This window comes from Euprymna scolopes, chromosome 42, assembly GCF_053919585.1.
Source record: "Euprymna scolopes isolate OS-2025 chromosome 42, ASM5391958v1, whole genome shotgun sequence".
Classification (NCBI taxonomy): domain Eukaryota; kingdom Metazoa; phylum Mollusca; class Cephalopoda; order Sepiida; family Sepiolidae; genus Euprymna; species Euprymna scolopes.
This window is the reverse complement of record NC_136523.1, coordinates 49,038,834-49,063,547: the sequence shown is the minus strand read 5'-3', so window position 1 is coordinate 49,063,547 and position 24,714 is coordinate 49,038,834. Positions and strand designations below refer to the sequence as shown.

Here is a 24,714-nt window from a genome sequence, read left to right as displayed (position 1 = left end):
GAGAATGTCACACCATTTCTGCTTTTCTTTTTCAATTTGTAACTGGAGTTCTACGTCAAGAATCCATTTTTTTCAGTCAGATTTCTTTCCAGTTCTTTCCACAGTGTAAAACACTCTCGATGATTCTTAGCATTTTCATGAACGGTCATCCTTTCAGGTGCTTTCCACTGACTAAATCCACCCTCCTGCTGCAATGTGGATTGATGCTCTGATCGGGAATAGAGCAGGCAGCAGATGCAATATGCAGACTTTTTGGAAGGCGAATACACTAGCCAAGAGCGAGTCACTTCCTCGCCATTTGCTAATTTCCTCTTGAACCAGTTACTACTCATTGTGCGATTATTTATAGGCAGAAAAGGTCCATGACTGTTCTGAAAATATTTTGAACCAAGCTTTGTGATTTCTGTTCTCATTTTATCTGACAAAATAGGTTTTCCAGTATCCTTACTAAAATTTAAGAGTCCAATATCGTGTTCTGCAATGAACTCTGGTGCATCAGATTCTTTGTCGTTTTCTGATTCCATGCTCCCAACATGACAAGCCTTCTCCCTCAACTTAGATTGTGCCTTTGAACCATCTTCAGATTCAACAGTACTAACAGAAGGTGCACACGTCTTGAACAAACGCATTAAGACTTTACTTGACTTTTCAGCTTCTGCTGCTTCCCGCTTCCGCTTTTTTGTCCTTCAGTCTAGAAAAAATATATGAAAAAAAAAAAAATGCATTACTATATCAGCCACACCCTTTTTTATTGGATTTTGGTGCATGTGGGTAAAAAATCCAAAAACCCTTAATATCTCTATAAGGATTCACTTTTTAGCAAATCTGATGCCATTTTTGGATTCCTTGGGTCAAAATACTTACCTGTGCAAATTTTCAGAGCCACACGATCTTTCAATCAGAAAATATTCAAAGAAATGACAGAGAAAGTGTCCCTCAGGGATCCATCCTGGGCCCAACTCTTTTCCTGATCTACATTAATGATCTTCCAAATCATATCCTTACATCATTTGTAGACATTTATGCTGACGACACTACCATTTATGGTACCACATCTAAGACAGTAAACGAGCAAGTACTCTCCAATTCTCTCTCCTCTGATCTTGAGCATGTAGTACAATGGGGAAAGGAGTGGCTGGTTACTTTTAATGCATCTAAAACCAAGCTTCTCTCTTTACATCATCAACATTTTAATCCACATTTGTCATCAATTGAAATGAATGGCTATCGTCTTCAGGAGGCCTCAAGTTTTGACAAGCTTCTGGGCTTGACCATTACTCCTGATCTTAAATGGAACACGTATATCAAATCTGTTGCCAAGGCCGCTGGAAAAATGGTGGGATCTTTCTATCGATCCAGTAGATATCTCACTGCTGATGCTATTCTCTATCTATATAAGAGCCAGGTACGTCCAAGGATGGAATACTGTTGCCACATCTGGGCAGGAGCTGCTAGAAAGGACTTGTCCTGCCTTGATAGAGTTCAAAATAGACTTCGTAGCCTCGTAGGAGATGTCCTTTTCTCCTCCTTACAACCTCTATCTCACAGAAGAGATGTTGCGAGTTTGTCTCTGATGTATCGTTATTTTCATGGAAAGTGTTCAACTGAGCTTCAATCTATGGTCCCCCCTCGCCAAACTTTCACAAGAAACACTTGTCTAGCTGTAAACACTATCAATAATTTCCCCCACTCTTTATCTGTGCCTAAACCTAAACATAGATTCCATGAACAAAGCTTCTTTCTTAGAACTGCACGCCTGTGGAATTGTCTTCCGTTTTCCTGCTTTCCGGCTGACTACAATATGGTTGTGTTCAAGTCTAAGGTAAATAAGTTCTTGATGAGCCGTTCCATATAAGTTATTAAATTTACCAAATTTTCATTACTAATGATTACTATATTGACCAACTTCTACTGTACACTCTTTAACCCTTATCCTTGAGTGGCCTCTGGGCCTTGATAATGTGGTGATGCCTTTGTAAAAAAAAAAAAAAAAAAAAATAATGACATCACAAAATTTATCCCGGGCGCCACATTATGCAGCAAAAACGAAAACAAAAAATGCTCTAAATCGGAAACCGCTTGGAATTAGATGCTCAAATTTTCAGGATTTCTTAGTTTCTATATTGTCTACCTGCACTGTAAATTACAGCCAAATCTAAGGGTATGGGTGTCAAGCCCTGGATGATTTGACATGGAATGCATAAAAAAGGGTGGTGGCCTTCCGTTTATTCCGGTTTGAATATATCGGAATTATGCAGAAAAACTCGCTCCAGTAATTACGCATATGTTCAAATTTTAATTTTTGTCAAGCAATTTTTGCACCCATGTCAGAGTGGCGCTCATTGCACGGGCCATGCCTGCCATACCCTAGATACGCCACTGACTTATTGGTCTGTACTGAGAGGGAGATGACCTGTCATCTGAATTCTTAAATACAGGGCATACTGACGAGGGTTTCCAGGGTGTTGGGAAGCAATTCTCCTTAAGGCAATGCTTAAACAGTTTTGTAAGTATTGGGGGCAAGTTCTGGTTGAAGCTTTTTCAACACTATAATTGGAATGCCGTCAGGGCCAGTTGCTTTACTGGAATCAAGGTTCTTGATTAGTGACATCACACACAGATATGTTGCATAGCATGTTGTCTGTTATAGGAGGAAATATGGGGAGTTGATGGCCATTGCCGCATAGGGTAGAATTAGCTGCAAAGTTCTTGGCAAATAGTTTGGCCTTGTTTGATGCTGACGAGATGACCTCAGGTCCATTGATGATGGTTGCGATAGAACGCACACTTCTGTTCAGAATCCTATTTGCTATTCGCCAAAACTGATGGGAACCAAGTCGGTGCTCAGCTACCTTGGATTTAACAGACTGAGCATATAGCTCTCTTGCATTTTTTATTACTCTTTTACAGTGGTTGCTGGCAGCCCTGAAAGCAACTTTAGTCTCAGTACATCTATTACATTGGTAGCTATGGAAAAAGTGATTTCTGTGCGCGATGACAGCAGTACATTCTGGGGAAAACCATGGCTAGCTGTTGGGTGTATTTCTACAAGGCCACAGTTCACCCATTCATGAAGTATTGTTGCCACATCTGGGCAAGTGCATCTGCCACTAGTCTCTCGGTCCTAGACAGGGTTAAAAAAAAGAGTCGCCAATCTAATAGGTCCTGAACTATTAACTAAATTCCAACCTCTGTCAAATCGCCGAAACGAGGCATCCTTGTGCCTGTTTTACAAGTATTTCAATGGCAAGTGCTCTGACAAACTCTGAGCACTACTACCAAACCCGACAAGCAGCAAAATCACACCCCTACACTATAAAAATCCGTAGATGTCATTTTCAAAGCCTTCTACTTGAATAGCTTTTTCCTTTTGGATTGCTGCACTTTGGAATTACCTCCCAGGCCCTTGCTTCCCTGACTGTACTGATATACAAAAATTCAAGTGTAATGTGAACAGACATTTCGCTGCCCAACTCCCTACAAATTTGGTCCCAAATAGTAATCCCACCTCACAACTAAGTGGCCCTGTGCTTTGTTTGGGGAGAAATGCCAATAAAAATAAAAAGGAAAAGGAATATAAAAAGGAGATAGAAATCACATTAGAGACGTGGGTATCATTGCAGCCATGACAAGAAGTCATGTGGGGTGAGAGAATAAGGAAATAAATGTTGTTGTTACAAAAAAAGGAGTTAAGTTATTACTTGTTCTATGTTCCTTACGGCATACTCTGCTGAGTCCGTATGTGTAAATGTTGAGTCTATATGTGTAAATGTGTGGCTAATATTGCAGTATTATTTTGGACTCTGTGCAAGTAAAAAGTTCTGACTAGCTCAACTTGGAGAAAAGTCATGTTTTTGGTGGCCCCTGTCAGTTAAGCCGATGACAGATGTAAAACTTTCCTTTTGAAGAAAAACGACAACAACTTTTTATTAACGAGGGCGAGAAAGTCTTTAAAAGAAAAAGTATTAAAAACTTTTCCAAGCAAAAATTATTAGGGTAAAGAAAAGCCCCAAGATTTAAACCCCAAAATGGTGTAAGAGATTGTCTGTAGCACCAACTCCCTTCTCAAAACACAGTTATACATAGATACCACTAGGTGGTGATAAACTTTATTTATTTCCCCTTGTTATAACATCGAGGGCCGTCCTGATCTGTCTTATAAAAAGGGATGCACAAATTCATTTTCTCTTTCATGACCTGCTACAGATAACATCATTCTAAGCCATTTCCTATCTATTGTTGATTGATTTCTTTGTTTATTCTAAGCTATTTCCTCTTCCTTTGTCTATTCCCCCCCCCCCTCTCAGCACTTAGTGGCTCAAATCCACCCCAGAGCCATTTTATAGTATCATATAACACCAGGATGGCATAATCAAATATAAAAGTCACATAGATCTTGCAAAGTATGAGTGAGAGCTGATTTGTGAAAGAATGTGTCAGCGGCTGCATTTTCTATTCCTGGTCGACAGACAATACTGAATTTGAACTGTGACAGTTCAACATGCCATCAACATATTTTGTCATTTTCAATTTTTAATTGTTGAACATAAAACTAATGCTCTTTTGATCCGTAATGACTTTGAAGTGTCTGTCAACCACAAAGTGGCCTCACTCTTGAAGAGCTTCAACGATCGCAGCAGCTTCCTTTTCGACAGCATGATGTTTGTTTTCGTTTGGATTCAGCATCCGTGAAAAGAATGCAACAGGTCAACCTTGTTGGTTGAATGTAACAGATATGCAGTAATTACTTGCATCCGTCTCTACTTCAAATTCTTTATCTGGGTCAACTGTTATTAGAGTAGCGTTTTTTTAAATCATTTTTCAAAGTCTGAAAAGAGTTTAAAAATGATGGAGGCAGTGGAAATTTCTTATTTGGATTGAGCAATAGCATCTTGTCGGAGAAGTTTTAAATAAACTTGCTATAGCACAAAAACATTCCAACTACTCATTTTTGAGATGCAAGATTTAGAGGTGATGGCTTTTCGAGAAGTGGTTTCAGTCTTTGGTAGTCGGGAGCAGTTTCGTTGTTTTGCATAGTGTATCCAAGTAGAGTTATTGTAGCAGCCGAAATGATGCTCTTGCTTTCATTCAGGGTAATGTTATATCTTTTCGCTACATATTGTGACGTTGTCTACATACACAAAAGTATCTGTTAAGGTTTACTTATCTATGATGTCATCAATACATCTTTGAAACGTACTCACTCCATTAGTAACGCCAAAAGGGAGGCGAGTGAATTGGTAAAGTTTACCACTTACTTTGAAAGCTGTGTATTCCCAATCAATGCGACATATCCATATTTGGTGATAGGGAGACTTCAGGTCGAGTGTAGTAAAGATACGATACAGCGCTATGTCGTCAATCATTTTATTGATGTTAGGCATAGGATAAGCATCCAGTTCCGTAAATCTATTCATGGTATCACTGTAGTCAATGAACGTTCATTTTTTATGATTTTCTTTGGAGGTCACTAGAATGTGAACTTGCCAAGGAGACAATGATGGCTCTATTATGCCTTCTCTCAACATCCTAGCGGTTTCCTCCATTATGAATTTGTTGTCAGCAATCGTGTGACGACGTGATTTAGTGGCAATAGGAGTTGTACGTGGAGAAAGGTGAGAAAAGAGAGGAAGGGGAGCAATGTTTATAGATGGGAAAGAGTTATTCTTGTTAATAACTCCATTAACGGGGTTATCTTTAGGACCGTCGAAATTTAGAATCACTCTTTTGTATTTTTTTTTTAGGATGTCTTTCCCAATAATTATGTTGATAAAGAGATCCTTAATCAATTCGACTGTCATGCTGTGATGTGTCTTATTTTTTAGCACAATGTCTACGATGGTTTCGCCAATAATTTTAGCATGTTGGTTAGGGTCTGCCAGAGGTATAGTTTTTTTTTTTTAGGAATCGTGAAGAGTTTCAGTTTTTTTTGCAGTATTTTTGCTGATAAATGTTCCCATGCTACCAGAATCTACCATTGTTTTTTGCTTCTGTCCCTAGTCCGGCAAAACTAGGCGGGGGTGAGTCAGGATCGTATAATACAGCAGCAGTAGGAGAGGAAGATTTACATACCATAGTCCAATGTCCGTTTTTTTTTTTTACATTATTTACTACCTTCTGTGTTACGCACCAGACATAGCAGTTGCAGATGCTGCGAGTTCCCACAGAATAAGCAAACTCTTTTAGGTTGGGCATTGTGGGAACATGATGAGAATTAGCAGCGAACCGGATGTTAACACATCCACCATGAGAGACAAAATGAAAAATCGTCGTTTGCACATGGCTCCATGCATTGCTTCCGCTTGGGAAGAAAAAAATAAGATAACCACAAAATAATTATCGACTAATGGCAGAGCTCCGCGTCTAAAATAAACACTTCAAATATCACAGTCGCTGGGAGCCGGTTTGCCACTATAAAATGAGGGGACCCAAAAGAAGAAAGGAGATTCTCCCTGCTGCATCAGTGAACGCATGGACGGATTCTCCCACCCGACCTAAAGAGATGAAGAAGAAAAAGAAATAAGGCACCAGTGAACTGAAGCCGACTACGCTCTCATGTTATGGACCAAATGCCTTCAATTCGAAACAATGCCTAATTCACACAAACCAAAGAAGAGAGGAGGAGAAAGAAGACGAACACGCCGGGCTGCTAGCGCTGATGAAAGAAGTCACTCGCTTTCCAGTTACAAGCCAGGACATGCATCACCGACAGCAGGATGACCGGCCTACCCTAACCCTCTCCATCGTCCAAAAGATAAGTTACATTTTACGAACATTCATTCCTTGTCAATTCATATATACCTACAAACATTTTACGAACATTCATTCCTTGTCAATTCATACGTATCTACAAACATTTTACGAACATTCATTCCTTGTCAATTCATACATACCTACAAACATTTTACGAACATTCATTCCTTGTCAATTCATACATACCTACAAACATTTTACGAACATTCATTCCTTGTCAATTCATACATACCTACAAACATTTTACGAACATTCATTCCTTGTCAATTCATACGTACCTACAAACATTTTACGAACATTCATTCCTTGTCAATTCATACGTACCTACAAACATTTTACGAACATTCATTCCTTGTCAATTCATACGTACCTACAAACATTTTACGAACATTCATTCCTTGTCAATTCATACATACCTACAAACATTTTACGAACATTCATTCCTTGTCAATTCATACGTACCTACAAACATTTTACGAACATTCATTCCTTGTCAATTCATACGTACCTACAAACATTTTACGAACATTCATTCCTTGTCAATTCATACGTACCTACAAACATTTTATGAACATTCATTCCTTGTCAATTCATACATACCTACAAACATTTTACGAACATTCATTCCTTGTCAATTCATACATACCTACAAACATTTTACGAACATTCATTCCTTGTCAATTCATACATACCTACAAACATTTTACGAACATTCATTCCTTGTCAATTCATACATACCTACAAACATTTTACGAACATTCATTCCTTGTCAATTCATACATACCTACAAACATTTTACGAACATTCATTCCTTGTCAATTCATACATACCTACAAACATTTTACGAACATTCATTCCTTGTCAATTCATACATACCTACAAACATTTTACGAACATTCATTCCTTGTCAATTCATACATACCTACAAACATTTTACGAACATTCATTCCTTGTCAATTCATACGTACCTACAAACATTTTACGAACATTCATTCCTTGTCAATTCATACGTACCTACAAACATTTTACGAACATTCATTCCTTGTCAATTCATACATACCTACAAACATTTTACGAACATTCATTCCTTGTCAATTCATACATACCTACAAACATTTTACGAACATTCATTCCTTGTCAATTCATACGTACCTACAAACATTTTACGAACATTCATTCCTTGTCAATTCATACATACCTACAAACATTTTACGAACATTCATTCCTTGTCAATTCATACATACCTACAAACATTTTACGAACATTCATTCCTTGTCAATTCATACATACCTACAAACATTTTACGAACATTCATTCCTTGTCAATTCATACATACCTACAAACATTTTACGAACATTCATTCCTTGTCAATTCATACATACCTACAAACATTTTACGAACATTCATTCCTTGTCAATTCATACATACCTACAAACATTTTACGAACATTCATTCCTTGTCAATTCATACATACCTACAAACATTTTACGAACATTCATTCCTTGTCAATTCATACATACCTACAAACATTTTACGAACATTCATTCCTTGTCAATTCATACATACCTACAAACATTTTACGAACATTCATTCCTTGTCAATTCATACATACCTACAAACATTTTACGAACATTCATTCCTTGTCAATTCATACATACCTACAAACATTTTACGAACATTCATTCCTTGTCAATTCATACATACCTACAAACATTTTACGAACATTCATTCCTTGTCAATTCATACATACCTACAAACATTTTACGAACATTCATTCCTTGTCAATTCATACATACCTACAAACATTTTACGAACATTCATTCCTTGTCAATTCATACATACCTACAAACATTTTACGAACATTCATTCCTTGTCAATTCATACATACCTACAAACATTTTACGAACATTCATTCCTTGTCAATTCATACATACCTACAAACATTTTACGAACATTCATTCCTTGTCAATTCATACATACCTACAAACATTTTACGAACATTCATTCCTTGTCAATTCATACATACCTACAAACATTTTACGAACATTCATTCCTTGTCAATTCATACATACCTACAAACATTTTACGAACATTCATCTCCTTTGTTAAATCACATTCCATCCTATGAATACTTTGCCTCTCCTAATGCAAATTGTTGGTAGTAAATAAAGTCGGTTCTCAACCTTCAACAATCGTCTGTCTTTAATTATATGGAGTCAGAATCTACACACTTCCAACGTTATTCATTTCATGTATTCTTTGTTATGGCCTACCCCTAACCTCTTTTATAAATACCGAGGCCATAGCATTCATCTTTATAGAGACTAAGTGGATGTCTTCCAAAGGAATTATGGCAGCAGCTATGTTGTTGTTTTCGAAGCTCTCCAAATGTTTTCCTGCTTGTTCGAGTGATGTGGCCATTGTGTAGGTTTCTTGTAGTGTGAGGAAGGGTTTCTCAAGCAAGGGGGTTCGAATAGAGGAGGGAGAGAGTCCACTGATAAAGGCGTCTTGAATGTACTATTTTTTGTTTTCTGTGGTGATTACAGCTTGAAAATGGCACGACTTTGCGAGTACTTCTAACTGTTGCATGAACATGTCAGTAGTTTGAGGCAGTTGCCGTTTCTTTGTCAGTAGTTGGTGTCTATTGTACACAATGTTTGCTGGTTTAATATAAGCAATGTCAAAGGCCTCTATCATACTATTGTAGTCCGTAGCATTGCTCATTATCTCGTAGACAGCAGCTGAAATGTTATTAATTAAGGCGAAGAAGTTCTGGTGGTTATTTTCAATTTTACCATTGTTGATAGTCATTAAGTAGTTTTTGAAAGTCAGTTTCCAGTGCTTGTATAATTTCTCCAAGTTTGAAGTTGTAGGTTCGACGTCAAGTCTTTCAGGACGCAGTAGTCTATAGAATAAGGGACAATGAAATAATGTTTTGTTCTATATTCAAAAGCAACTTTATTTGTTATCTTTGTTAGTAGCGTGTACAAGAGAGAAATGGGTTGGTAGGAGAATTCAGTGTTGGAGCACGCTTGTATTTATAGTGGTCGTGAAAAGAGTTCCTGGTGTGGAGACGAAGATTAAACATCCGACAAGCGTTAAGCCTGGGGCTATAAGCCCAGGCAAATGTCTACTGCCAGCTGAAGCCAAGGAGAAAGTAAGAGGGAGAGCATTCTCGGTTTTACTTTTTATACACTCGGTCACATGACTGAGAGCTGGCTTGTGATTGGGCAAGCCAGTAAGACGGAAGATTTAAATCTTGAGCCTCAAGATTTAACTTCTGCTACTGTGCTTGTTGCAAGTTCGTCTGCTACAAGTCTGTCCATTTTTTGTTTTGTTTTGTTCTGTTAATAAAATTGTAATGAACTGAAAAGAATATCTGAGAAAGAAAAGCTGTTGACATAAGTTTTATCAACCAACAAAGAATACACATGCTATGATTCTTGTACAGTATTGTAATGGTGAAAGGGCTTCTTCCAGCCAAAGGGATATTTTTAGATATATTTTATCACCACTAGGGGCCCTTGGAAGGGATAAAGCCAAAGGGCAGGGGGACACGGGTAATTTAAACTATAACAGGATCTATAATAATAAATACAAAATCTGCACAAATGAAAATATTATATTTAAGTGTATTTTACAATTGGGCCGTGCAGGGGGGGGCATTGCTATATATTAGGTACAATATGATAATCAATAAAGAATTGGCTTTATTATTATTATTATTATTATTATTATTATTATTATTATTATTATTAGTTTTGAACTTAAATAGATTCCTTATTTTTGTAATTTTCTTTCTGTAATTTTAACACAATTTGACTTAGACATTAAGAAAAAAAATGCAAAATTCAAACAACGTTTATCTATGTAAAATAATGTCTTTTAAATGTTGTTGTTGTTGTTGTTAATAATAATAATAATAATAATAATAATAATAATAATAATAATAATAATAATAAATACGAAGTCTGCATAAATTAAAATAGGGTGTCCAAAAAGTCACTGAAGGTTTTGAACTTAAATAGATTCCTTATTTTAGATGATATCTTTCTGTAATTTTAACACAATTTGACTTAGACATTAAGAAAAAAATATGCAAAATTCAAACAACGTTTATCTATGTAAAAAAATGTCTTTTTAAATCTTGCCCATTTTCAGCTTCGCATATTTGTACTTTTTCCAAAACATTATTCATAAAAGATTGCAGAATCTCTGGATTGCGATTTAACTCCCTTATTTCGTTCCTGATGTTTTCCTTCAATTCTTGCAGGGTTTAGTGCACAATGTTTTCAATTGTGTTGTGACTTGGGCTATTTCTTACATGAAAAATGCCGTCGATAAGTTCTTTGAGTCAAAACAGTTGATCCCTGATTTTGGTAAAACAATTTCACAAGTTGCGTACGTTGTTCAATACTATACTGGTCCATAATTAATTCCCAAAATATTATCTGTAAAATATCTTAAATACAAAAGAAAAAATAACCATTAATAGTAAAATGACAAAGATTTTTAACCCTTCAGTGATTTTTTGGACACCGTGTATTTTCAACGGATTATCTAATAGCAATAATATTGAACCAGCCTCTTTTTTAGAAGGGACAGTTACACCGCCTTGTCGGTATTTAAATTCACTCGAGTTCATGCAGTCTTCCATAAGGTATGTGAAGTACCCACGTGTGTTTTTTTCGCTCGCTTTTATTTTATTCCACGTTGCCGGCTTAGAAAACTTGCAGAGGGCAAGGATTAATTGTTTTTATTATTTTAATTTAAACCCAGGTTTAAATTTTAATTATATATATTGTGTATAAATCGAGATAGAAAGAAGAAAATGAATTTCAGAATTGATTTTGTGGACTTAGTTTTAAAAATAATTGACATGACATTTTTAGGTGCTAATGCACTTACTGATCCGCGCTATTTTTTTTTTTTTTTAAAATCATATTTCCAAGTTTAATTGAAGTTTTATGATGTTTTTTTTTTTTTTTTTATTCAATTGTAAGGTTAAAGTATAGAATAGGTACAAAACTCCCTCCCCGTGTTAAGAATGGCTTTTTAAATAATAACGTTATTTCGGCACGGATCAATTAAGTATGAGTACCCAAATTTTATTTTGTGGTACTTACGCACTTATTGTACCGTGCTGAAATAATATTTTAATATGGGAGGGTGTTTTGTAACTATTCTGTACTTTCACCTAACAATTTAATAATAATAAAAAAGATATCGTAAAACTTGAATTTCACTTGAATACTATTAAAAAAGCATAAGCAACTATTTTGTTAATCCATTTTAATTTTCTTCGTTCTTTGTAATGACAAAGGTAAATGTCCAAAATTATTTTTTTCCGTTTCAGGTTTTTAGGTAAATTTTTACGACGTGCCCTGACTGCCCTGCCCCAGGTATTATAAACACCCCAACCTCCCCATGATAAGAACGGTTTTCAAACTAAACACCCTCCCAACCTCGAAAGACGTTCTTAACATGGAGAGTTTTTTTTTGGGGGGGGGGCGGGTATTCCGAAAGCCGTTTTTAACATGGGGTGGTTGAGGGTCTTTATATACTACGCTTGAGGCAGGTCGTAAAAGAATACCGTTTTTTTTTTTTTTTTTTTTTGTTAACTTAAACGGCAACTAAGCATTCACCGTTAAATTGACGACCTTTTAAGTTTCCAGATATGTTGTTCGAGCTGAATAAACATGTTACATTAAACAAAAACACTAGAAAATTGTCCAGTTAGGTATAAAAGTAACTTCTCTTGCCTTTGATAACATTTGTTATATATTTGTTTGGGTTTGTATTATTGTACACAGATTCGAAAAAGTTGTCCAAAAACAAGTATATATAACAAATGTTATCAAAGGCAAGATAAGTTACTTTTCTACCTAACGGGATAATTTTTTTAGGGTTTTTTTTTTTTTTTTTATTTAATGTAAAATGTTTATTCGGCTCGAAAAAGTGTTTACTGTTTATCAATGTATCTGAAAAATACAGATGGCGGCGGCGGACTGTTTAACACGTTAAGTTTGGGAAAATGAGATAACACTAAAAAATTATACAAAATACTGATAGAAACTTGTTCAATATATGTTACCGTGACATAGACTGACATATTTGGTGTGTTTCTAACAATATTTTGTATAGTTTTTAGTTTTAACTCATTTTTCCAAACTTCACGTGTTCAACATAGTCAGCCACTCAGCCAGTTGTATTTTTCAGATACATCGATAAACACTTTTCCGAGCCGAATAATCATTTTACATTAAATAAAAACACTAAAAAATTATCCAGTTTCGTAGAAAAGCCACTGCACTTGCCTTTGGTAACATTTATTTGGTTTGTGTTACTGTACACATATATTCGAAAAAGTGGTACAGGTAAAAAACAAAACAAATATATAACAAATGTTATTAAAGGAAAGATAAGTTACTCTTCTACCTATCTGGAAAAGTTTTTTAGTGGTTTTATTAATTTTAAAACGTAATCGGTTCGAAAATCATACAGTGTTTATCGAATATTTTGATTAAACTGTACAAATACTGGAGGGAGTGTCTCCCTCCCCATCTTTAATACTAGCTTTTCTTCCTAAAAATCGAAACATGACTGACCTTTTGGTCGATATCATAATTTTTTTTTTTTGCTGTAAAAAAAACAAAGAAAAAACAAAAACTTGATCATATTAATTGAAATTTTTTCAGGTGAACCATTCCAAAACGGATACATACAATATAACTTTTAATATTTTCATTTTTTAATGTCTTGATTAAACTGTACAAGTGCCCAATATTTTTTTTATTAAATGATTATTAAATACAGGAATTAAAACAAAAAATAATTTTTAGCAGTTTAGATTTTTTTTATGAATCACTCCCGCGTAATATTGGTCCCCTGATTTATCAGAGAGAGCCTATGTTTTCAGTAGCGTCCATCTGTTAGTCCAGACGATTGCCAGATAACCATCCTTTAGTTTTTTTTCCTGAAATTTTGCCACAAATTCTATTTGATTAAATAGATGTGCACAGTAAAAACATTTTTTACAAAAATTACTGTTGTGCCCTCAGCGGCTCAAGAGGTCCAAAATGCCCCTAAATGGCCAAAAATTACACATTTTGTCCCATAACTTTTGATTCATCCATTAGATTTTTCTGAAACTTAGCCAAAATGTGGAGCCCATTGTTCTTAATAAATCCAGGATGGGTGACCTTGACAAAATTCTGGGGACTTTTAGTGCTAAAATGCCTCTTTTCGTGGCTCTTTTTTCATATTTGTCAACAAAATCTTTGTCTGACTATATAGTAGTTTTTCACAGTGGTCAACTCAAGTATACATGTGTTAAGGCCTGAAACTGCAGTTATCCATTTATACTGGGATTCAGTATCCCCAGGGGCTAAAAAGAGGTCAGAAATGGCCCAAAATGACACTTTTTGCTCCATATCGTTTGATCCATCCATTAGATTTTCCTGAAACTTGCTTAAAATGTAGAAGCCATTGTTCTTAATATAAATTCAGTATGGGTGACCCTGGCAAAATTCTGGATCACATCCCTCTGGGATTTTTAGGGCTAAAAAAAATGTCTTATTTTTTATTTTATTTATTTATTTATTTTTTTTACACAGTGATCACCACTTATCAAGGCCCGGAAGCCACTCAGGGATAAGGGTTTTGAAGCTCTTTTTTCGTATTCATCAAGAACTTGATATGTATGTCTATATAGTGGTTTTCCATGGTGCTGAATTCAAATATACATGTCTTAAGGTGTGAAACTGCACCGTTTGTCCATTTTCACTGGAATTTGGCATTCCCAAAAGCTCAAGAGGTCACAAATGCCCCCAAATTGCAAAAAAAAAATGACACTTTTTACCCCATAACTTTAGCCCCATTCATTAGATATTTCTGAAACTTAGCAAAAATGTGAAGGCAACGTTGGCCCTTCACTTCTCACATGCATATTTCTTCACTATTTTTTTTTTTTTTTTTTTTTTTTTGTGGCGTCATTTCACATGCAGCACCAGAGGGGACCACACATGCGCGGCTGGTTATAAATAAAATGACAGATAATTAGAAATTTGAAAATAGTAGAAAACTTTTTTTTTTTTTTTGACAAACAAAGCTAATAAGAACTGATATTATTCTCTGATACATAATAATATACGTGGAAATATTTGAGTCGATTTCCTTCTGTCCGCCACATATGATTAGCAATTTGTTGTCGACTTTCTTGCACTTTCGATTATTTTTTTTTTTTATAAAGTAAAATGTTTCTCTTTTAATAGCCAATCGAATTGTGTTACTTAAATATGACTAAGTTTTTAATTCTTTTACGATAATTATTTTTTTATACTAATATTTTAATTATTAAATACTTAGTAATTAAGTTCTTTTACAATAATTTCAATTTTTAAATTCTATCAATATTTTATAGTAAAAACGTAAATTTCATTATCCGATCAAGTGGGATTCTTACTACAGGTGTAACATGACTTATGTCCCATTTTCTTCCTCATATTTCTGTTTCCCTAAACTGCAAGAGTTTACATTTGAAATATAATTTAACAATAAATTTCATTAAAATCTTTTGGGTGTTTTTAGAGGGGGGGGGGGTGTTTAAATTTGAAACCTAAAATAGCAAGATAAATTGAATTAATTTTTGGTAGAAGTGGCCTGGTAGACCAACGCACAACCTACCTTTTTAAAAACTTGTTTTCTAAGGAGGGTGGCAACTAGTTTTCAGAATATTGCAAACATAACTTTTCTGCATGTTTCATGTGGTAATGTAAAGTGGCAGCCATATTTATTTATGCCGCGCACAGAAATAAAATAAAGCATTGATTTTATTTATTACCCCCCCCCCCCCCTTTTTTTTTCGGTTATTTTTAACTAGCGAGGAGTACCCGGCGTTGCCCAGGTGTTTGTAGGTGTGTGGGGAAAAAAACAGGTGCCCGTGAAAAAAAAAGCCTTGACGATGCGCAGTTGGAAAATAGTAAAGTGTGAAAAAAAAAACAGGTGCACGTTTTTGATTGACGTGACAGCGATAGCTATTCAGCAGTTAGTATTTTGTGCGGGACAGTTTTTAATGAGATCAATAAATCGGTTTGTTTGTTTTTAAAAACCTGCTCCCCCGTCTGATATGACAAAGTCAACATTGACCAGACGTTACTTAGCTCTCTAGAGACCACTGGCTCTGGGCCTGTGATTAGAGTCGAGTTTCACTTTTTGTTTATACCGAAAACCGAATGTAACGCGTGCCGATGCGGGGGAAATATGGAATAATTAACATTTGAAAGCCAATAAAATTAAATAGACAGGCGAGCTCCGTGGTTAACTGCGAGATATTACAATTTATAGATGATATAAAAAGTTTTAAGAAGTTGTGAAGCGAGCGAGCGCTTCTCTGAAAGAAGCCTTTTGTGGACATCGAAGAAATGCGTACATACATACATATATTTTCGCTTTTATATTTATAGATAACTAGCAGGGGTGCCCGGCGTTGCTCGGGTGTTTGGAGGTGTATGCTGTGCAAAAAAAGCAAAAAAAACAAAAAAAATGGTTAATTTTTTAAAACTTTGACCCCTATTATGACCCCTTAAAATTTATAGTTTCGGGCTCAAATCACTTTATTAAGTTAGATCCAGGTTCAAGGAACCTATATCTAAAATTTCAAGTGTCTAGACCCAAAATTGTCGGAGGAGTTTGGTAGAGTTCTTAAAGGTCAAATCGTTGAAATTTGACCCCTTAACAGCCAAATTTCTGGCTGACACCCGTCACATCGATTTTTCCCAAATCTCAGTACCCGGTATTTCAAATTTCGAGTCTATAGACTAAAAATTGACAGAGTTATTGCGTAGGGAAATGTACACAGACAGACAGACAGACAGACAGACAGACACGTTCACTTTTATATTTATAGATTATAATAATAAAAAAGATTAGCTCCGCATTATCTTGGAATTTCATTACATCCTTCCCCTGACACGTAATTTGTTCTTTATACCTTGCTTGTTCATAAATAACTTTCGTCACTGGCCCTTGCATTCAAAGGAATACCAGACTATAATATTGGCATCCGCATGCGTTTTCCCTGGCCTAGAGATTTGTATCCATCGGGATATTATCTCGTTCACCAAACTTTCTACTCTGCTGACTACCCTCTATATACTTTTTAAGTGCCTTACTTTTGTATATATTATTTCTCCAACTCTGTCTCTAACTAAATTTTAGTTTTTATTTTTTCCCCTATTATTCCACCACGCTATTCGTGACATCCTAATTATTTCTCTCTTTATCCATATTATCTTTATCAACTTTACTCCTATCTTTATATCATTGCCTTATACCCCCCCCCCAAACTTCACACCTAGTAACAGCGCAATCCTTAGGACTATTAGTCTATATTATCTTCTGAAAGTTGTTATATTTTTACAACTACCTACCCCATACCCCCTCGTAACTTACCTCCTTAATTCACTGTCAGGTCTTCCCCTATCTTACTAAATTAAAACCATAGTACACGACATAACCCTTGTAATCCACCCTACAACTTTCATTAATCTCATAACATTACTCTGTATGCCATAGTTCTTTTGGGTTTGTATTACTGTACACATAGATTCGAAAAAGTTGTCAAAAAACAAATATATAACAAATAAATGTTATCAAAGGCAAGATAAGTTACTTTTCTACCAAACTGGATATATTTTTCGTGTTTTTATTCAATGTAACATGTTTATTCAGCTCGAAAACCATACAGTGTTTACCGATGTATTGGAAAATTCAAGATGGCGTCTGACTCCCTCTTTAACACGGTAAGTTTGGGAAAAGGTGTTATAAATAAAAAACTGGATAAAATACTGTTAAAAACTTGCTCAATATATATTACCGTGACATAGCTTGACATATATTCGGCGGGTTTTTAATAGTATTTTTTCTAGTTTTTATTTATAACACCTTTTCCCAAACTTACCATGTTAAAGAGGGAGTCAGACGCCATCTTGAATTTTCCAATACATCGGTAAACACTGTATCGTTTTCGAGCTGAATAAACATGTTACATTGAATAAAAACACGAAAATTATATCCAGTTTGGTAGAAAAGTAACTTATCTTGCCTTTGATAACATTTATTTGTTATATATTTGTTTTCTGACAACTTTTTCGAATCTATGTGTACAGTAATACAAACCCGTTCTTTTATAATGTTGTAATAACTGTTACATTCATTAAAATCCGACTTAGCATTTACTCCCTCGTTTTAATTTATCATAAAAACCTAGACCTTCTCTAAGTGCGGTTGTGATCTCAATTACTTCTGTTGATAAAATACCATTTAGCGTAACCCCCCCCCCCCCCAATGTAAACCTTCCATAGATACTACGGATAAACTAGAACCACCATCCAACCTACCTTATATCTTCCCCTTGAGTTTAAACACAAACTACCCACATTCTTTAAGACTATGATAGACACCCTATACACCTTTTTACATTACGCTTTATATAATATGCTACTCTTTTATCTTGAGTTCAATATAGTTCCCCCAAATAACATCAATAATTTTATTTATTTTGTTCCTGATGAATTCCTCGATAGCTGTCACGTCCCCATTACGTTAGCATCTTCTCATCTCTTCTGATAAGCATTAGGCTTCGAAATACCTTGGTATAAAGAATCCCCTTTATCCTCCAACTAAATGTATCTATAGCCTTATCAAATAAAATATATGTATGTATAGCCTTATTAAATAAATGAATCATTCTCTCTCTCTCTCTCTCTCTCTCTCTCTCTCTCTATATATATATATATATATATATATATATATATATATATATATACACACACACACACACACCAATATATAGTTTTTGTGACTTCATTTTCCACCTTTATTGTCTTATATATATTGACTGTCATGGCTCTTGTGGGCTGCGACGTTGTTTGGCTGTGGAGTTTATTATATATATATATATATATATATATATATATACTAGCAAAAGTACCCATCGTTGACTAGGTTCAAAAACAGCCTACAGAAAATGGACTCTGATTTATTAAAGTATAGGTTATGAAAAGGAAGGGTTGTAAAGAGATAGCTTCGAATTTGGGGATATCAAAACCAAAGCAAAATATGATGAAAGTAAAAATAGATAACCCTCATAATTTATTATACCATACCTGTTCACACTGAAACACTTATCACAATATTCTGTGGATCTATATTAAAAAACCTTGTTAAACTTTGTGACATATTTCCATTCTATAGAGGTCAGGCGCGAACGAACACTCCATAATTTTATTATACCATATTTCTTCAAACTGAAACATAATTATCAAAGTATACTTACGCAGATAGATATGAAGTCTTTATTAAAGTTTGTGCCTATTTCCATTCTATGGAGGCCAGGCGCGAATGCAGACCCCACAATTTTATTATACCATCCCTATTTAAGTTAAAACATACTTATTAAAGTATTCTTATGTACATCTATATCAAAAACACTTGTAAAGGTTTTTTTTTTTTAATTTGTAAATTTTTTATTTCCATACTTTGTGGACCGGGCGCGAATGCAGCCCCCACAATTTTAATGAACCACTGTTCTGCTAGCTGTGTCAGAAATTTTGTGAAAAATTTTGAATAATTCCACCCCATCTTTCCAAGCTTATAACTCCTCGAAAAATGTACTTCAAGTCCTAATTATTTTTTTTCAATTAAAGGAGCAAGGACAAGGATTTCATTAAAAAAAACCCCAAAAACCTGTTTTTTTTTTAAAAAAAAGGTTTTAAACTTCGGACTTTACAGGTAAATTTCTAAAAAAAACACTACTTTTTTTTTTTTTTTTTTAATTTGAATATATTATTTATTGATCTTTTATCTTCAATTTGTGATATATAAAACTTTGAGTAAATTATTTACTTTTTAATAGACACTTGAAAATGGGGAGGGGGCCGTGAATTTAAAAAAAAAACGTTTGTCTAAAATATTATATTCAGTTTACTGGAAAGAGCATAAAATTTCACATTGACCCTGAAAATATCGTAAAAATTGAATCAATAGAAAAATTTTGATAGATTTTTAAAGTTTAAAAATTGAAAAATACTGAGCTCGTAAAATTCAATTAATTTCATTACTGTTTTTTAAAAAATAAAAAAATATTTCTATTACTTTTAAAACAACTTTAATAGTTTATTTTGGAAGTATAATCCATAAAGAAAATAAACAACACACTTTTAAAAGAGAAATTACGAGTTTTTTATATTTTATTCGCAGTTTCGTGTTAGGGGTGTCAAAAATTCCTACACACCTAAACCACCACACAACCTACCCTATATCTTCCTCTTTAGTTTAAACACAAACTATCCACATTCTTTAAGACTATGATAGCCACTCTATATACCTTTTTACATTACACTTTATATAATACGCTACTCTTTCATCTTGAGTTCAATATAGTTCCCCCAAATAACATCAATAATTTTATTTATTTTGTTCCTGATGAATTCCTCGCTAGATGTCACATCACCATTATGTTAGCATCTTCTCATCTCTTCTGATGAGAAGCATTAGGCTTCGAAATACCTTGGTATAAAGAATCCCCTTTATCCTCCAACTGAATGTATATATAGCCTTATTAAATAAATGAATCATTCTCTCCCTCTCTACACACACATATATATAGTTTTTGTGACTTCATTTTCCACCCTTATTGTCTCATATATATATGTGTGTGTGTGTGTGTTTTTACTTACAAGCAGTTTAGAAAAAATAATACATGCACATGTCGCAGCTTGCTTTTTTTTTTTTTTTTTTTTTTTTAAGGAATTTAACGTTACATTCACTACCTACAGTATTTCTGTTATTAAACTATTAACAAAAAATGTTACGATATCACATTTATACACGTTAAGACTAAATGATTTGTTGCTTTTTAACATGGATATTTCACTGTTCCGTCTCGGATTGTAACAATATAATTACTAAAAATCCAGCACCTGGACAACATCAGGTACATCTGACTGTGTATAATTCTTTTTTTTCTTTTTTTTTTTTTAATTTAACTTATTTTGAAAGACAAATTAAAAAAAACCCCACCTTATTAGTGTACCTACTTATTACTACATGAAGATGTCATATTCCAAAAATTGATAATGTACTTTCTTTAAAAAAAAAAAAAATGTTTACAATTATTAGCATTTAAGTATTTTTTTAAGAAAAAGAATTGCCGAATTGAGTTAGTCACCCTTGAATCCAATCAAATATGGTTATAGGTTTCTCTGACCTTGAAAAAGTCATTAAGTTTGATTTTCTTAATACAAAAAACACTGCTTGATCAAATTGTGATTTTTGGAATATGCAATCTTTGTTCCGGAATGGATCTTACTGCATTTTCTTTACTTTTAATTTTCAAAATAAATGCAGTTCTAAATAATCACCCAATTTTTTATCTTGTGAAAAAAATTTATTATTTTCTTTCGTAGGTGTTTAAATTTTCATTGAGAAAACTGATGTGGAGAATTTTGTCATAGAAACGTAAGTGAACCTTTTTTTTTTTTTTTTTTTAAAATCTGTTTACTTGATTAATTTTATTGTAGACGTTTTAGTGTGTGCACTTCTCTTCCCCCACCCCCCGATTTTTTTTTATTTTTTATTTATTTATTTTTTTAATTTCTAAATTTCGTGGTTGATGTATCTCTTGACATTGTGATAGCATTTTTCTTTTGTTGAAAAATTCCTTTTTTAAAAAACAGGACGGTTCATTAATATTAGTGTACATTCATTTGTTAAACTTGCTTTCATCTTTGTATCCAACCCCTCTCCTTCCGTTCCCAATTTCTAAATCAACACTATTTATCTATCCCCCCATTTTTGTTTTAGCAATGGTCCCCTCTTCCAATTTCTAAATAAACACTATTTGTATATTTTTCCAGTTTAGGGCCATTCCATGTCACATGTTACAGTTCAGAAGAGTTTTCATCGATAACTCTTATTTAAAATCGCCTTATAATACTTTACTCTTTTCTTTTTGGCTTGTTTAGTTTTTCATGTAGTACATAAATAAAACCTATATCTATGACTTTTTTTTTTTTATAATAGTCTTGTTTCTAGCGTCACGTGCATTACATTCAGACGGGGAGGATATTTTAAACATTGTTAAACAATGTATAAACTCTGCGAATTGTGCTTTTATTTTTTTATAAAAATGTTTTTCTAAATTTTTATGGAGTTTTCTAATTATTACAATAGTCTATTTAGTAAATTTTTATTCATTGAACACCTGAATTAAGGTATTTGTCGTGTGTGTTACCCATGCGAAATCTCATCGCTTTCCAAAGTTCCATGAAGTAGGAAATACTTAAATTTGGCAACCAATCAGAATAAAGTATTTCTTAACCTTAGTTTTTGTCTTAAGCGAATTGGTCATTTGGTTTAGACCTCACCATCCCTTAAAGTTCAGACTCTATAGCATAAACAATCTTCATTGAAAAGATTTCAAACCTGCACAGGTTAGTGTAAAAACCTTTATTTTATGTATGTATCACGAAAATATATGAAGTAGTTCTTTTGAAAACTGTTTGAACGCACACAATGCCTACTATCCTCGAGTGTCCAAGGCCTTTCTGTACAGGGGTTTGTCAGAACAATCTAGCATGAGGATACTTTTTCCATAGAAGTAAACCCTGACCAAATATTCAAAATCACATAGTATCCGCAGCCCAAATAAGATCTCCTCACTACGGCTACCCCACAGCTTTTCCGAAGAAAGGTGCACCTTCTCCAAGTGATATTACCTCAAGTAATAGCACGAAGCTGGATACTCCACCAGACTAGATAAATTCTTGTCCTGGAATCCAGTAAGACCAAGAGACCAACATGAAAGAAAGATATATATATATATATATATATATGTGTTGGAGTAGAAATTTTTCAGACAGCTTTAATTTTTCAAGCAGCAATAACCCACGTTGGTGACTTAGTATAAAAAAAAAGAAAATTGACAAGGCCAGCTTAGTTTTCCATACGGTTGATAAAAAAATTATTTTCTCAACCTTTGAATATTTTAACTTGTGATGAAAAGAAAAATTATTTTTTTTTTCTTCAATGATTTTTGTCCATTTAGACATGGACCTATTTAAAATAAAACTATTTCATATCAACAAAGCTGAAAACTACTGGTTGTCAAATGCTGCTGTTTTAAATTATTGGCAAATAAAACTATTCTTTTGTTATAAAATTTGAAATGAATTAAGTAGTTTTCACGCATGTATCATCGCAAGGACTGTATTTTTTTTTTTTTTAGTGTTGGTTGTGATTGCGACATGCCTATTCGGAGATGGATATTAAATCCCTCGGCTTTTATGAGATTTTTTTTATGGATTTGTCATAGAAGGGTTGCTGGGTTTGTATTACTGTACACATAGATTCGAAAAAGTTGTCAAAAAACAAATATATAACAAATAAATGTTATCAAAGGCAAGATAAGTTACTTTTCTACCAAACTGGATATAATTTTCGTGTTTTTATTCAATGTAACATGTTTATTCAGCTCGAAAAACATGCAGTGTTTACCGATGTATTGGAAAATTCAAAATGGCGGCCGACTCTCTCTTAAGCACGGTAAGTTCGGGAAAGGGTGTTATAAATAATAAACTAGACAAAATAATGTTAGAAATTCGCTCAATATATATTACCATGACATAGGTTGACATATATTCGGTGTTTTTTTAATAGTATTTTGTCTAGTTTATTATGTATAACACCTTTTCTCGAACTTACCGTGTTTAAGAGAGAGTCGGCCGCCATTTTGAATGGTCCAATACATCGGTAAACACTGCATGTTTTTCGAACTGAATAAATGTTACATTGAATAAAAACACAAAAAATATATCCAGTTTGGTAGAAAAGTAACTTATCTTGCCTTTGATAACATTTATTTGTTATATATTTGTTTTCTGACAACTTTTTCGAATCTATGTGTACAGTAATACAAACCCGGGTTGCTTAATTTATTGAAAAATATTTATCAAATTCAAAATAATCTTTCTTACTCTTTATTTATATATATATATATATTCGATATTTTTTTAAATATTTACGAATGTATATGTCTAAGGAAAATGACGTCATATCTCAGTTCAGTGTTATATTTAAATATTTGTATTAAAAATTTGATATTTTATACATAACTCTGCAATTTTTCTTCGATACATATATAATATATTGCTTAGAGATCCAATTCATAACGAGATGTCTTTACAAAGTGGTTACAGCAATGAATTATACATTTCTTTTTATTTTTTAATTATTTAGAAAACATAAGTGTGATTATAAAAAGAAAATGTATAATTCATTGCTGTAAACCACTTTGTAAACAGACATTTTATGAATTTACATAACAGCAGTGTACAGCCACAAGCGACACTCAAAAACAAAATCAAATGTCATGCTTGCTATCATAATACATGCTTGGAAATGTGATGGTTTGACGATAGAAATGTTTTAAGACAAATTTAAGAATCCATCATCTATTGAATATGTGGATAGATGGGAGAAACTCAGTGTAGGTGAATGGTGCGGGAAAAAATTTTCTGAGCGAAGTTTTATCAATTATACATACTAATATAGAAGTATCAATAATGAAGTATTCTTAAAAGGACAATGATACAGGCCAGATAAAGCTGATATAATTGCATACAGGCCGTAGAATGTGATTGGAAAACTGAGTCCACCAGTTCCAGTAGGAATGGTAGATATTGGAAGAAATCAGGATGTGCTTTATCATTCAACCTGAAATTTCTCCAATAAATCAATTTTATAGCATTGTATGAGTATGTTATGTTGAAATCCATTGGTTATTTGAAAATTTTGAAATGATATTTTGGCATGTAACGTGCATGATGTCACATCTTACAAAAAATTCAAAGTGTTTTTCAAGAGGATAAAAATAGCTAGTTTTTTTTTTTTTTTTTTTTT

The 24,714-nt window shown here is 33.8% G+C and overlaps 1 protein-coding gene across 5 annotated transcripts in view; it reads left to right on the top strand.

Moving 5' to 3' along the window:
* Positions 1-11,308: 11,308 nt before the first annotated feature.
* LOC145267099 (pseudouridylate synthase 1 homolog) overlaps positions 11,309-24,714 on the top strand; it is a 163,249-nt gene continuing 149,843 nt past the window's right edge. Inside the window, exons 1-2 of one of the 5 annotated variants that reach the window (XM_080123102.1) lie at positions 11,309-11,413; positions 21,222-21,273. The gene's annotated coding sequence lies outside the window, so the exon portion shown is untranslated. The other 4 variants (XM_080123097.1, XM_080123099.1, XM_080123101.1 and 1 more) reach the window with 4 other exon arrangements.